This window comes from Mobula hypostoma, chromosome 4, assembly GCF_963921235.1.
Source record: "Mobula hypostoma chromosome 4, sMobHyp1.1, whole genome shotgun sequence".
In the NCBI taxonomy this organism is placed as follows: domain Eukaryota; kingdom Metazoa; phylum Chordata; class Chondrichthyes; order Myliobatiformes; family Myliobatidae; genus Mobula; species Mobula hypostoma.
In genome coordinates this window covers 73,817,003-73,833,851 of record NC_086100.1, presented here as the reverse complement: position 1 = coordinate 73,833,851, position 16,849 = coordinate 73,817,003, and the positions used below count along the sequence as shown (strand labels likewise).

Genomic DNA, 16,849 nt, shown 5'->3' with positions numbered 1-16,849 from the left:
ATAAAAAATGGTAGGGTGAAGGAACCATGGGTGACAAGTGAGGTGGAAAATCTAGTCAGGTGGAAGAAGGCAGCATACATGAGGTTTAGGAAGCAAGGATCAGGTGGGTCTATTGAGGAATATAGGGAAGCAAAAAAGGAGCTTAAGGGACTGAGAAGAACAAGAAGGGAGCATGAGAAGGCCTTGGCGAGTAGTGTAAAGGAAAACCCCAAGGCATTCTTCAATTATGTGGAAAAAAAAGGATGACAGGAGTGAAGGTAGGACCGATTAGAGATAAAGGTGGGAAGATGTGCCTGGAGGCTGTGGAAGTGAGCGAGGTCCTCAATGAATACTTCTCTTTGGTATTCTCCAATGAGAGGGAACTTGACGGTGGTGAGGACAATATGAGTGAGGTTGATGTTCTGGAGCATGTTGATATTAAGGGAGAGGAGGTGTTAGAGTTGTTAAAATACATTAGGACGGATAAGTCCCCGGGGCCTGACGGAATATTCCCCAGGCTGCTCCACGAGGCGAGAGAAGAGATTGCTGAGCCTCTGGCTAGGATCTTTATGTCCTTGTTGTCCACGGGAATGGTACCGGAGGATTGGAGGGAGGCGAATGTTGTTCCCTTGTTCAAAAAAGGTAGTAGGGATAGTCCAGGTAATTATAGACCAGTGAGCCTTGCGTCTGTGGTGGGAAAGCTGTTGGAAAAGATTCTTAGAGATAGGATATATAGGCATTTAGAGAATCATGGTCTGATCAGGGACACATGGCTTTGTGAAGGGCAGATCGTGCCTAACAAGCCTGATAGAGTTCTTTGAGGAGATGACCAGGCATATAGATGAGGGTAGTGCAGTGGATGTGATCTATATGGATTTTAGTAAGGCATTTGACAAGGTTCCACACGGTAGGCTTATTCAGAAAGTTAGATGGCATGGGATCCAGGGAGGTTTGGTCAGGTGGATTCAGAATTGGCTTGCCTGCAGAAGGCAGAGGGTCGTGGTGGAGGGAGTACATTCAGATTGGAGGAATGTGACTAGTGGTGTCCCACAAGGATCTGTTCTGGGACCTCTACTTTTCATGATTTTTATTAACGACCTGGATGTGGGGGTAGAAAGGTGGGTTGGCAAATTTGCAGATGACACAAAGGTTGGTGGTGTTGTAGATAGTTTAGAGGATTGTCGAAGATTGCAGAGAGACATTGATAGGATGCAGAAGTGGGCTGAGAAGTGGCAGATGGAGTTCAACCCTGAGAAGTGTGAGGTGGTACACTTTGGAAGGACAAACTCCAAGGCAAAGTACAAAGTAAATGGCAGGATACTTGGTAGTGTGGAGGAGCAGAGGGATCTCGGGGTACATGTCCACAGATCCCTGAAAGTTGCCTCACAGGTGGATAGGGTAGTTAAGAAAGCTTATGGGGTGTTAGCTTTCATAAGTCGAGGGATAGAGTTTAAGAGTCGCGATATAATGATGCAGCTCTATAAAACTCTGGTTAGGCCACACTTGGAGTACTGTGTCCAGTTCTGCGCCTCACTATAGGAAGGATTGGAAAGGGTACAGAGGAGATTTACCAGGATGCTGCCTGGTTTAGAGAGTATGCATTATGATCAGCGATTAAGGGAGCTAGGGCTTTACTCTTTCGCGAGAAGGAGGATGAGCGGAGACGTGATAGAGGTGTACAAGATAATTAGAGGAATAGGTAGAGTGGATAGCCAGCGCCTCTTCCCCAGGACACCACTGCTCAATACAAGAGAACATGGCTTTAAGGTAAGGGGTGGGAAGTTCAAGGGAGATATTAGAGGAAGGTTTTTTACTCAGAGAGTGGTTGGTGCGTGGAATGCTCTGCCTGAGTCAGTGGTGGAGGCAGATACACTAGTGATGTTTAAGAGACTACTAGACAGGTATATGGAGGAATTTCAGGTGGGGTCTTATATAGGAGGCAGGGTTTGAGGGTCGGCACAACATTGTGGGTCGAAGGGCCTGTACTGTTCTGTACTATTCTATGTTCTATGTTCTAACAAGGAGCAGTAAATAATGTTCAGACTTCAAAGGCTGGTTGTTAATGGTTTATCAAGTCTTACAATGGAATGCTGGAAGTTTGTTAGCTAATGGTCAAGTGTTTATTGAAGATTTACCAAATAAACTTCTGTTATATATGTGCAGGAAACCTAGATGAAACCTTGCCTAGGTTTTAAGATACAACGTTATGTTGACAAAAGACACAATCAGAAAATGGTGAGTGGAGGAGGAGTGGCTACCTTTGTCAAAAATAGGATAGCACATAGAGTTTTGGATATTGGGGTTGTGTGTGAGTCAATTGTGGTTGAAATTTTGGGAAAAAATAGTGAAGTACAGATATTGTATTTTTATAATGCTTGTGAAAGATTCCAATTTGATATATTGGAACATGTGTGTGGAAATGGAAAAAATGGGTTATATGGTGTGGGGATTCTAATGCTCATTGTACATTGTGGTTTTTGTAGTGACACAAATGTGAATGGGCCCGTGATGGAAGACTATCTGGAAGAAAAATGTTTGGAGTGCTTGGATGATGGTAAGTGTACAAGGATAAATCTACTTAACAGCACTGTTTCTGCTATAGATCTTGCACTGGTATCTGAGGATGTAGCAAGTTTGTGTAACTGGGAAGGGTAAAATGATACAACAGTGGAGAGTGATCATTTCTCTACTATCTGTACAATGGGAATTGATGGGTTTTAGAATAAAGTATCTCATATTCCCAGATGAAATTTTCAGAAAAACTGAAAAAACTGATCATTTGGTTTTGGAGGATATAGAGTTGAGTCATAATACATTGTGCTCTGTACTCAACTCAATAGCTAAGGAGTCACTTCCAGAACTGTGGGAGGTAACAAAAGGAGAGCTATTCCCCGGTGGATTGATGAATGTAAAGGACCTGTGAAGGAGGGGCATAAAGCTTTTTGGAAAGCTAGGCACTGTTACTCCTGCTCATCTTTCATACAACATAAAAGAGCTCAAGCTATAGTTAGTAAAGTAGTGAGATGGACAAAGAAAATGTATTGGAGAATGTACTGTGATAGCAACGGGAAAGAGATCCAGGCAGCGGAAGTTTGGGGTATGATATGGAAAATGGGGGATGGGATTTAAAAAACTTTGATGCATTACCAGTCTTGCAGTTACTGACTGTTTCTTTAAAAAAAAAGCAGAATTACTAGCAAAAAAATGTCAGTCTACATAGTTCAGCCAATTTAAGTGAAGAAGAGAACTCTTACAGAGAAACAGTTTTGGAATGTAATCGGAGTGGGGGGTGAAAAATATTCCAGTTCCTGTTCGGATGTCAAATTTGCATTGTCTGAACCTAGAAGGGCTACTAATGGTGTTGGTCAGACATCACCTGGGAAAGATTATATTTGTTACAGTATGCTTACAGTTACCAGTTTTGAGACCTGTGTTGATTTTGAAATTTCTTAATACAATATGGGTTGAAGGGCAAATTCCTGCTTCCTGGAATTAGTGGTTGTTATCCCTATATTGAAACCAGATAAGGATCAATCAGATCCTTTCAGTTATAGGCCTATTTCACTAAATTCACATGTATGTAAGTTTATGGAATGAATGGTTATAGCAAAGCTTTCTTATTTTGTGGAAAATTAGCTGCATGTCAATCTGGATTTCATAGAGGATGACTATGGACTCAATGTTAAATTTGGAAACTGTTATTTGTGAGGCCCAAGTTAACGAAGAATCAGTGGTAGCAGTTATCTTTGATGTAGAGAAAGCTTATGATAGAATATGGACACAAGAATTGCTGCTTAAACTGGAAAAATGAGAATAGGTGGTAGAATGTTCAATTTGATTCAAGTTTTTTTATGTGATAGAAAGATACAAGATAGGGTGAGGATAAAATTCTTCAAGGGGTATGAGACCGAGAATGGGACTTCACAGAGGAGTGTGTATAGCCACTCCTTTTTAATATTATGATTAATGATATTTTCTTAAGTGTTCAGACATTTCCAAATCTTAATATGATCATGATGGTGCTGTGTTGAAGAGAGGCTGGAACATTAGACCCACAATTGATCTCAAGTTGTATGGTAAATCTTTTAAACAGGAGTCAGTGGTAAAGTTTCCAGGTATATGGATGGACACAAGTTTAACAAGGAAGCTATATGAGAATAAGATTCCAGGGAAGTGTAACGATGTGTTCGGGTGTTTAGTTGGGTGTGATTGAGATGTGAGTAGGAACGCACTTAAATGTATATCACTTTAATCAGATCTGTCTTTGACCAGGGATCCGGTGCTTACGGATCAGCCTCACTAGCACTCTTAAAGCCCCTAGATAAGGTTGAAGCTCAAGCATTGAGATGATGTTGTGGTGCTATTTAATCATGCCCAGTTTTTGGCATTCCTTGTTGAAATGGGTGAAGAACCATTACATTTGCACAGGTTACAGTTAGCAATGGTTTTGCATTAACGTAAGAGGATATAAAATTGATCATCCAACATTGACGACATTAGTAGCGTGCTGAGAGCACTGTATTTGTAAGCTGTTTATTTTGGGTGGATGGGAAATGAATGCTCTCAAAATATTGGGTTGTTTAATGTGGATTATGGTCAGTGTCACGATGTGTGCTGGCAATGTAGGAACCCAAGTGTGGAGGAAAGGCAGACTCTGTTGCAGAGACAGCGACCATAAGAATTCCAACAGCCGAGTGACACAGCGAGACGTACCATTTTCAAAACAAGGACCCCACAATTAGTGCTAATTGGACATCTGCTTAAGTAGTCCAAATAACACCAAATCTCTGAGCCTAAAAATTAAACTTAGCAAGTTAAGCAGAGAGCACCATAAGACCGCATTGCAAAGAGCAAGTTGCTTGAGAAAAGCACAAAGAAATCTAAATGATAAAAGACTCATTAAACAATAATTAACCAACGCAGGTGCTCTAAAGACCTTAGAGTACAATGCTCTCCGGCTCCTCACACAGGCATGAAGAGCTCCTTCCACCCAGTATACCCCTTTCTGTCACTCCTCCATGCTTTTTCCCTTTGCCTGAGTTGATTTAGGCCTTTAGGAAAAAGCATGGAGGACTTTTTGATATTTGATTGAGTTTTATTTGGTGGTGGTGGTGGTGGGGTTGGAATTTAGAGGGTATACTTCTGTCTCTTAGCACCACACTCCAACTCAGAAGGTGGCAGGGATGCACCTTGTGTTGGTCTGCCAACCACAATTAAACTTTACAAAAAGGGAGATGTGTTTTGTAACTTCAAAGCATTAGACTAACTCAAAGGAAGACACAGGAGTCCGAGATGTTAAGTCTAACTGTTAATTTTAAGTAATGTGTGCATGTATCACATGGTAGTGTGATGACATGTGCAATTCATGTATTTATATGTATAACCTAATGAATTATGAAATGAATTCATAATTCTTAAACAATATATTTACAAGATCAGTCAAATATTACTTCAGTATTAAATACACAACACTCCTTCCTGCTTAGCTATAAACTCCAACTCAATAGAGAATGCATCTCTACTATATACACAGTATACTATGTAATACCATTACTATATACAGGCATCCACAGCATAGCACATTTTAAATTGTTCCATTCAGGCCAAAAGATTTAATTGCTGTGGAGGCTTTCTTACACTGTGGGATAATGTATTTCCTGACAAGAGGGATCACTCTGCTTGGCAGATGAAACGTGACTGTGAAACAATCTCAGGTTCTGGGGCCTCCTCTTTGGTGGTTGTAGGATTTGACTCTGAGACTGCAAGTAGTTCTGACAGCTCTGGACACTTATTTTTCTCCTTCCTTTTTCTTTCTTTAGTTCGTGCATCTTGATCTTGGGGAGGTGCATTTAGTTCACCGGAGTATTCTTACTAATCCTTCTTTTGCTCCCTTTACAATCTGATCTCTCCTCTTGGTTTCCTCCTCCACAACATCATCTGAAAAATCCTCTGTTTTCATATCTCCATTGACTCCTTTCTTTTTGGCCTTTCATTCACCCATCTGGGGTTTGGTCTTTGCAAGCAGCTTTTTGTCATGCAATAACCTTAATACATGCAGAGTAGATTCTAGTTCTGTATACTCACAAAAGCTGAATACTTGCAACTTTCCAGAAGCTCCTCGAGCTCTCTCCCAGCCTAAAATCAAGGACATTTTGCAAGTTAATAGCTTATTAACATATCAGAGATGTTCTCAGATATGTTGCCCGCCAAAACTGTTTTAATCGGGTCACCACTTTTGTCACTGTCACGATGCCTGTGAGCAGTATGGTCCTTCCTTGGTCCAGTATGCTTTCCAACCAGGGACAGAAGTTAACACCAACATCTGTTTGCCCTCTGCTGAGCAAAGGTTCACGGTGTACAGCATGGAGACCCCTGGGGCATTATCCAGTATCTTTCTTAATTCACTTTAGGTGGCTTCATTGCAGAAGATGTGGCTTGAAAATAGTGGATGGATCTCCAATCAAGTTGTAGTTGTCTCAGCCAATCACACGCCCATAATGCTGGTCCTCCTGTGTTACTGCATATAAGCTCCATGTGGCTTGCTGGTGATTGTATTTCACTGTTATGAATGTCATTTCCATAGGAGTTGTTATCTTTTCTCAGGTATAAATTCTTTGTTGGATATCTGCAGGCTTCAATTTAATATCTTCAAAATGCCACTCAAACACATTTTGTGGAATGACTGAACCAGTCAAGCCCCAGTGTCCAATTCCATTTTAATTAATTTACTGTTTACTTCTGACATAAGCCATATTACTTGTCTATTGTTAGTTTTCACATTGTGAATCTCAAGGCTATCAGTCCTGTGTCACTTCCATCATTATCAGACTTTTTCTCAATAGTGCTGTTCTTAAAACTGCAATTTGACTTCTTATCTTTTTCTCTTCTCTGTGCAGTCTATTTATTTTTGTCTACCTGCCGTGCTCCTTCTATGTGTCTTACTTTGTTGCATTTTCTCCAAGTTTCACCTTTAAATCTGTGTTGGTCTGGTGTATGTGGGCCTCTGTCACAATGGTAACACAATTTATTCAGCTACGCCTGTTTCTGTTCAGATGTTGCAATTACGTTCACGCTCACTTTCATCTCTAACTGCAACTCAATCATGTCTCTGTCTGCTGTTTTCATTGATACAGCAATTTACTTGCTTCACTTATGAGCCATTTTTGAAAGATTCCTTGTAAGATTCCACAAACTAAACAATCTCTCAGTACATCATTAAACCCATTACTGAACTGACAATGGTCAGATAGTCTCTTCAATTCAGCCATGCATGCTGAAATGGACTCCCTTTCTTTTTTCCACTTATGGAACCTAAAGCTCTGTAATCAACAATGGCTCCGGTTCTGAATGTTCCAGCCTTATTTTTAACAATATCAACAAATCTCATTTCCATTGGTTTGGTTGGACCAGTCAAACTTCAAATTGAACTTTAGACCTTTAAACCTAATGCAGACAAAATATTTGTACTCATTTCTCATTGGCTATTTTATTTGCTTCAAAAATACTGTTGAAGTAACTCATTACACATAAGCAAGTTATCTGTTGAGCAATCGAATGCATCAATCTTTCCAATGTAGCCGGCCTTTTCGGCTTGTTTTAAAATAACTATTATCATCCGGTACTTACACTTTACGAACCCGTGAATTCTTCCATTTTCTGACTTTTTAAAAAAAATAGTCAATTGTGTCTCGAAGAACACCTGCTTGCTTTCTTCCCCCTAACTCAACAGTTTCTGCACCTGCTGGGCTGCTTTTTTTTACCTGCTGGGCTGCTTTTTTTAGTTAGAACATCTTGAGGCACTTCAACTAGTCAGTAACAATCTCGGGTTCATTTTTAAAATGCTTTGTCGCCATTGTTTTGTTTTTTTAACTTCAAAACATTGAGGCAATTCAAAAGCAGGCACAGGAGTCTGAAGTGTGAATCTAACTTTGTTTACTTGAAGTAAGACGTGCACGTATCAGATGGTACTGAGTTGATGTGTGCAATTCACGTATTATACATATAATCCAGAATGAATTAATGGAGCAAACAAGAATGCTTCATCAAAGAATATATTTACAAGATTACTCAAATATTACTGAAATATTAAATACAAAACAGAAGTGACCATTTTAGAATGGGTCAGTGTAATTGTGAGGTGCTGAGGAGGAGGATCAAGCGCCTTCAGAGGTGGAGTAAGTGGACCAGATAAAGAACATTTTTAAAGTGGGAAGTTACAGGTAAGGATTTATTTTGTTGCTCTTTCATAGTCCTTGGTTCAGTGTAGGTAACATGATAGGTAGGATAGTTTAATGCTCCTCTTAAAAGTTCTGGGAAGTGAGGGAACCTTATGGTCTCCCTGATGACTTCATCTGTGGGAACTGTAGCCAGACACAGCTTCTGAGATCAGATCAAAGAACTAGAGTTAGATCTGGAGGTACTCGGGTTCAATGGGAAATCTGAGGGTTTCATCGATGACTTTTACTGAGATGGTCACACGCAAGGTACAGGCTTCAGATAGATGGGTGACCACCAGGAGAAGGAAGCTGGGTAGGCAGTCATTGCAGGGTCCCCCTGTAGCCATGCACCTCAGTAACAAGTATATCCCTTTGGATACTGTTGGGGGTAGTAATTGACCTATCAGAGCACAGCCAGGTCAGTGGCAGTGGCTGGCTCTGAGATCCAGTAGAAAAGGGTAAAGTTGGGCAGAGCAACAGTGATAGTAGACTCACTAGTTGGAGGAAAGACAAGAGATTCTGTAGCTGTTTATGTCAGGAATGCACGATGGCTCCCAGAGGGGTTAGTTTCAAGGATGTCTCAGAGTGGCTGCAGAACATTCTCAAGTGAGTAAGTGTGCAGCCAGATACTGTGGTGTACATTGGCACCAATGATATTGGTAAAAAGGAGGAGTTCTGGGAGTTAGGAAAGAGGTACTTGAAGATGCAATATCTGGATTACGTCTTGTGCCATTTACTCCACCAAACAGAAATAGAAATGTGGAACTGATTAATACATGGCAGAGGATCTTGTTCAGGGGACAGGGTTTCGGGTTCTTGATCACAGGAACCTCTTCTGGGACAGCGATGAACTGTACAAGAGGTGAGGGTTGCACCTTAATTGAAAGGTAACCAATATCTTGGCCAGGGGTTTGCTAGTGTGCTCTAAATGGTTTAAACTAGTTTGGAAGGGAATGAAAACAGAGATAGAATGTATGGGTTGAAATGTGTGTATTTTAATGCTAGGAGTATTATGGGAAAGAGTGAACTTCGAGCATGAATCAGTACGTGGAACTATGATGTTTTGGCCAGAACAGAGACTTGGTTGAAAGAGGGACCCAAATAGTTGCTTAATGTTCTAGGATTTTGACCTTTCACAAAAGATCGAGAAAGAAGTAAGGAATAGTGGAGCGGATGTGTTGGTGGAGATTCACTGCTAATTAAAGACAATATTACAGCTGCAATCAATGGGGATATAATGGAGGCTTCTTGCACTGGGTTGAAATGGGTAGAGCTCAAAAATAAGAAAGGTACCACTGCTCTGATAAGATTATAGTACAGACCACAAAGTAGCCATTGAGACTTTGAAAAGTAGATATTCAGGCAGATTAGGGAAAGGTGCAAAAACAAAAGCATCATAGTTGTGGGGACTGCAACATCCCTAATATAGACTAGTGCAAGAGTTTTAGGTGGGGCAGAATTTGTTAGGTACATCCAGGAGGATTTCTTAAATCAATATGTAGAAAGTGCAATGAAAAGAGGGGCCATATTTGTCCTGGCGTTGGGTAGAGCCTTTCAGTGGGAGAACAGTTAAGGAAAAATGACAACAACTCCTTACTTTTTAAGATGGCTATAGATAAGGATAAGTATAGACCTTGCAGGAGAATATTAAATTGGTGAAGGGAAGGCCATGTGACTATTAGGCAGGAATGAAGCACAGTTAATTTGGAACAGCTATTCATTGGCAAATTTTCATCTCACTTGTCAATAAAGTTTAAACATCAAGTGCACAGACTTCAGGACAGGTACATTCCAGTAAGAAGTTGGGAGAAAGTTGGAACTGTAAGTGAACCTTGAACGTTGAGAGAGATGCTGAATTTACTAAAGAAGAAAAAAAACTGATACATAAGGTTCAGGATGCAAAAGTCAAACAGAGCCCTTGAGGATTATAAAGACGCTAGGAAGGAACTTGTGAAGGGAAGTAGAAAAGCCAGGCAAAGGATATAGTGGGATATAGATCATTTGCAGATACAGGCAGAGAAATGGGAGATGGAGTTCAACCCAGCCAAATGTGAAGTGTTGCTCTTAAGGAGATCAAATACAAAGAGACAATATACTGTTAATGGCAAGACCCTTAAGTATTGATGTGCGGTGAGATCTTGGGGCTCAAGTCCATAGCTCAGTGGAAGTGTCTATGGTGGTTGATAGGGTGGTAAAGAAAGGATATGACATGCTTCCTTTATTTCCCTAGGAGTTAAGTTCAAGACGGATAGTGAAGTTGCAGCTTTATAAAACTCTGATTACTAAAACCTAGATTACCACATTCTTTCCTGGTGGCCTCATTAAAGGGAGGATAGTGCAGCTTCAGAAAGAATGCAGGAGAGGTTTACTAGGATTCTACTTGGATTAGTGGGCATGTGCTGTAGGGAGATGTTGGACAATCTTAGGTTGTTTTCTCTGGAGCAGTGGAGGCTGAGGGAAGATCTGATAGAGCTTTATAAGATTAAGAGGCATAGATAAAGTAGAGAGACTGTATCTTTTTGCCAGGGCATGTGTTTAAACTGAGAGGAGGTAAGTTTACCAGAGCTATGTGGGACAACTTTGTTTTTACAGTGGTGGATGACAGGAATATGCTGCCTAGCTTAAGGTGGAGGCAATTATGATAGAAGTGTTCAAGAGAATCTCAGGCTCATGAATGTGCAGGGAATGGAAGGATATGGATATTGTGCAGGCAGAAGAAATAGTTTAATCCATTTGATTACTACATTAATTAGCTTGGCCCAGCATTCTGGTATAAACGTCTGTTCCTATGCTGGAGTGTTGGCTGGACTGTTCTATGTTAATGATCAGTTTGTTTCAAAATTCTGGCTGAGAGATTTTCACACCAAAAATGCTCTCTCACTCACTGATCTCCTATGTGGTTAGAATCAGTGTAGGTGTTGTTTACTGCACCTTATGTTCATTTGGTTAGCTATTTAGCATACTTTTAATGCTGCGTGGGCTGATTTGATGTTCTCTAAATTATACCCAAGTCAGTTTGCAGTTAACAGAAAACCAAGAGTCCACAAACTTTGCTAATAGTCTATCTGTGTTTCCAGCCACTTCCTGTTGTAGAATGTGCTTATTTATCGCCTCACATATCTGCTGAAATGATATAGGCATACCCAGAGGTGTCTGTGGAGAGCTTTGGGAGGATTTTTCACCTTGAACCCTTTCAGTACAGATACATATTGTTCAGTTCAGGGCAGTTAGACCATTTTTTGGACAGTATGCAGGCTACTTCAGTTTACTTCATACTTCAGAAACTATTAGACTGTACATATTTTTGTTTAAAATGTAGAATGTCAAAGACCTGATAGAACCTCGAACATCTCCTCATTTACTGAAAATGATGCTTATAAATTACGGAAAAAATAGTCAAGGAACAGGTCAACTTGATCCATAACCTCGTTGTCAAAAATGGAGAAACATTGGCATAGTTCTGGAGGCAGGTTATTATCCATGCTTTTGGTCCGTATTACATCTGGACTCGATAGATAGAGAAAACCTACAGCACAATACAGGCCTTTTGGCCCACAAAGATGGGCCAAACATGTCCTTACGTTAGAACTACCTAGGCTCACCCATAGCCCTCTATTTTTCAAAGCTCCATATATCCACCCAGGAGTTTCTTAAAAGACCCTATTGTTTCTGCCTCCACTACCGCTGCCGGCAGCCCATTCTATGCACTCACCACTCTCTGCGTTTATATAAAATAAAAGTTACCCTTGTCATCTCTTCTGTACCTACTTCCAAGCATATGAAAACTATGCCCTTTCATGTTAGCCATTTCCGCCCTGGGAAAAAGCCTCTGACTATCTACATGATCAATGCCTCTCATCATCTTATAGACCTGTATCAGGTCACCTCTCATCTTCCGTCGCTCCAAGAAAAAAAGGTCGAGTTCACTCAACCTATTCTCATAAGGCATGTTCTCCAATCCAGGCAACATCCTTGTAAATCTCCTCTGCACCCTTTCTATGGTTTCCACATCCTTCCTATAGTGAGGCGACCAGAACTGAGCACAGTTCTCCAAGTGGGGCCTGAGCAGGGTCCTATATAGCTGCAACATTATCTCTCAGCTCCTAAACTCAATCCCATGATTGATGAAGGTCAATGCACTGTTTGCTTTCTTAACCTCAGAGTCAACCTGCGCAGCAGCTTTGAGTGTCCTATGGACTCGGACCCCAAGATCCCTCTGATCCTCCACACTGTCAAGAGCATTACTATTAATACTATATTCTGTCATCGTATTTGACCTACCAAAATGAATCACCTCACACTTATCTGTGTTATCTGCCACTTCTCAGACCATTTTTGCATCCTATCAATTTCCCACTGTAACCTCTGACAGCCCTCCACACCACCCACAACACCTCCAACCTTTGTGTCATCAGCAAACTTACTAACCCATCGGTCCACTTCTTGATGCAGGTCATTTATAAAAATCACGAAGAGTAGGGGTCCCAGAACAGATCCTTGAGGCACACCACTGGCGACCGACCTCCATGCAGAATATAACCCGTCTACAACCACTTTTTGTCTTCTGTGGGCAAGGCAGTTCTGGATCCACAAAGCAATGTCCCCTTGGATCGCATGCCTCTTACTTTCTCAATAAGGCTTGCACGGGGTACCTTGTCAAATAACTTGCTGAAATCCATATACACTACATCTACTGCTCTACCTTCATCAATGTGTTTAGTCACATCCTCAAAAAAATGCAATCAGGCTCTTAAGGCACGATCTGCCTTTCACAAAGCCATGCTGACTATTCCTAATCATATTAACATAGAAACATAGAAACATAGAAAATAGGTGCAGGAGTAGGCCATTCGGCCCTTCGAGCCTGCACCGCCAGTTATTATGATCATGACTGATCCTCCAACTCAGAACCCCACCCCAGCCTTCCCTCCATACCCCCTGACCCCCGTAGCCACAAGGGCCATATCTAACTCCCTCTTAAATATAGCCAATGAACTGGCCTCAACTGTTTCCTGTGGCAGAGAATTCCACAGATTCACCACTCTCTGTGTGAAGAAGTTTTTCCTAATCTCGGTCCTAAAAGGCTTCCCCTCTATCCTCAAACTGTGGCCCCTCGTTCTGGACTTCCCCAACATTGGGAACAATCTTCCTGCATCTAGCCTGTCCAATCCCTTTAGGATCTTATACGTTTCAATCAGATCCCCCCTCAATCTTCTAAATTCCAACGAGTACAAGCCCAGTTCATCCAGTCTTTCTTCATATGAAAGTCCTGCCATCCCAGGAATCAATCTGGTGAACCTTCTTTGTACTCCCTCTATGGCAAGGATGTCTTTCCTCAGATTAGGGGACCAAAACTGCACACAATACTCCAGGTGTGGTCTCACCAAGGCCTTGTACAACTGCAGTAGAACCTCCCTGCTCCTGTACTCAAATCCTCTCGCTATAAATGCCAGCATACCATTCGCCTATTATACCTATGAACAATCATATCAGTCACAAATTCTGCCTCTCAGGATCTTCTCCATCAACTTACCAACCACTGTAGTAAGACTCACTGGTCTATAATTCCTGGGCTATTTCTACTCCCGTTCTTGCATGCTCAAGCTTTTCAGTCTGCTGTAAGTCATCCCTATAATTGCCAAGATCCTTTTCCGTAGTGAGTACTGAAGCAAAGTACTCATTAAGTACTTCTTCTATCTCCTCTGGTTCCATACACACTTTTCCACTATCACACTTGATTGGTCCTATTCTCTCACATCTTATCCTCTTGCTCTTAACATACTTGTAGAATGCTTGGGGTTTTCCTTAGTCCTACCCTCCAAGGCCTTTTCACAGCCCCTTCTGGCTCTCCTAATTTCTTTCTTGAGGTCCTTCCTGATAGCCTCATATTTCCCCTTACTCCAATTAAGCGCTTTCCTAACTTGTCTGTTCCTATCCCTCTCCAATGCTATGGTAAAGGAGATAGAATTGCGATCACTATCTCCAAAATGCTCTCCCTCTGAGAGACTTGCCACCTAACCAGGTTCATTTCCCAATACCAGATCAAGTACAGACTCTCCTCTTGTAGATTTATCTATATATTGTGTCAAGAAACCTTTTTGAACACACCTAACATACTCCACCCCATCTAAACCCCTCACTCTAGGAAGATGCCAATGGATATTTGGGAAATTAAAATCTCCCACCACGACAACTCTGTTATTATTACACCTTTCCAGAATTTGTCTCCCTATCTGCTCCTCGATGTCACTGTAACTATTGGGTGGTCTATAAAGAAAACGCCCAGTAGGGTTATTGACCCCTTCCTGTTCCTAACTTCCACCCACAGAGACTCCATAGACAGTCCCTCCATGTCTTCCTCCTTTTCTACGACTGTGACACTATCTCTGATCAACAGTGCCACTCTTTTGCCTCCCTCCCTGTCCTTTCTGAAAGTTCTAAAGCCTGGCACTCAAAGTAACCATTCCTCTGAGCCATTCAAGTCTCTGTAATGGCCACAACGTCATAGCTCCAAGTACTTATCCATACTCTAACCTCATCCGCTTTGTTCACAATGCTCCTTGTATTAAAATAGACACATCTCAAATCATCGGTCTGAGCGCATCCCTTCTCGATCACCTGCCTATCCTCCCTCTCGCACTGTCTCCGAGCTTTCTCTGTTTGTGAGCCAACCACCTCTTCCTCCGTCTCTTCAGTTTGGTTCCCACCCCCCAGGCAATCTTAGTTTAAACTCTCCCCAGTAGCCTTAGCAAAACTCCCTGCCAGGATATTGGTCCTCCTGGGATTGAAATGCAATCCGTCCTTTTTGTACAGGTCACTCCTGCCATAAAAGAGGTCCCAAAGATCCAGAAATCTGAATCCCTGCCCCATGCTCCAATCCCTCAGCCACGCATTTATCCTCCACCTCACTCTATTCCTATAGTTGCTGCTATGCGGTACAGACAGTAATCCCAAGATGACTACCTTTGTGGTCCTGCTTCTCAATTTGCTTCCTAACTCCCTATAGTCTGCTTTCAGGACCTCCTTCCTTTTCCTGCCTTTGTCATTCGTACTAATATGTACCACGACCTCTGGCTGTTCTCTTTCCCACCTCACGATATCTTGGATTCGATCAGAAACATCTTGGACCCTGGCACCTGGGAAGCAAACTAACACCCGTGCTTCTTTCCTGTGTCCACAGAATCGCCTGTCTGACCCCAATCAGATGAAGATAAGGTATTTTAATTTTAGGGTCAATGATGTTCAATCCTCTTGTTGGACAATATTACTACTCTTGATCAAAAATGCGATTATTATTTTTAATATAACCGCTATCATTACTTTGCAGTGCAATATCTCTGAGAAGCAATAAAGTAGGCCACATGATATTGAATCAGAAATTAATGTCCTGAAATGAGGGATGACCAAATTCAATACAAGGCAGGACCTGGCAAGTGGACCAGGAGCAGCATCTTGCAGCATGTGAATATGGAACCAGTAGGAGCGATTCAAATGTGGAACCGTGAAGGTTCAAAGCCAGATGTTCTGTTAAGGTGGAAGGTAAGTCCAACAGGTCCCAGGAATGTTGGTTGTCATGAGAGATTGAGCTTTTTTTAAGTAAATGGGAGGGTGAAGAGTGGCACAAAACATAACTAGTGTGAAAGAATAAGGAAAACCCCAAAACTGTTTATGTATGTTAAAGGTATGTGGGTATTTGTGGAAAAATATAGCCTTATTAGAGACCAAAATGGCATTCTCTATATAAAGTGGGATGATGGAATGAGAAATCTTTATTTAAGATCTCATGTTTATTAAGCAGAAGGACAGAGAAAGACTTGAACAAATGATCATTGATGGATGGTTTTTAATGTTTAGCAGGCTTAAAGTGGATAAATTTCTAGGGCCTGATGAGATGTATCTCAGGTTGCTTTGAGGTAAGGGAAGAGTTGGTGTGGCACTGACTAATTTTTAGTTCTTCTCTGTCCGTGGAAGAACTGCCAGATATCTGGTGGCTAGTAGTTCTCATTTCTTTGTCCAATGTGAACAGCATGGATAAGCCAGTAGGTCCAAAATCACTCGCAGGGAAATTATTGGGAAATACTCTGAGCAACAGGATTGGATTTCACTTGGAGAATTGGGAATTAAAAGGTAGTTAGCATAGCTTTGATAAGAAGAGAACTTGTCTGTCTAATCTGATTGAATTTTTCAGAGGTAATTAAGTGCATCAATGAGGATGGTGTAATTGATAGAAACTACATAGGGTTCATCAAGTCCTTTGACAAGATCCCACATAGGAGACTGGCTAAAAGGTAAGAACTCATGCTGTCCAGGGCCATATGGCATATTGAATCTGTAATTGGCTTGCCACTGGAGGCAGATGGGATTGGCTGAGGGTTGTTTTTTGGCAACTGAAAGCTTGTGACCAGTGATATACCAGGAGGATAATGGCTTGAATAATTGCTTTCTTTAGTCTCAACGTTGCACAATGTTCTTTTTTTTACTAAAGGACTAATTCTTGCTGCTCTTTTTTCTGTCGCTTGACAACATTTTTCATCAACATGTCTTTAGTCTTACATGTACACCAATTATGCCCTTTATTACCTCAATATTACCATTGCTGATTTTACTTTGGTAACATATTTGACCCTTGTTTAATTTTAAACTACATTTTGGTG

General features: G+C 41.4%; 2 long non-coding RNA genes across 2 annotated transcripts in view; both read left to right on the top strand.

The window, feature by feature from the left end:
- The window catches only part of LOC134345401 (uncharacterized), a 36,548-nt gene that overhangs the window by 15,002 nt on the left and 4,697 nt on the right, over window positions 1-16,849 (top strand). Inside the window, exon 2 of the long non-coding RNA XR_010017681.1 lies at window positions 2,463-2,533. This is a non-coding gene — a long non-coding RNA (uncharacterized LOC134345401). The remainder of the gene's footprint in view (window positions 1-2,462; window positions 2,534-16,849) is intronic.
- Window positions 6,412-16,344, top strand: LOC134345399 (uncharacterized). The gene is made up of 3 exons (XR_010017680.1): window positions 6,412-6,524; window positions 15,376-15,410; window positions 15,523-16,344. It is a non-coding gene; the product is annotated as an uncharacterized LOC134345399 (long non-coding RNA).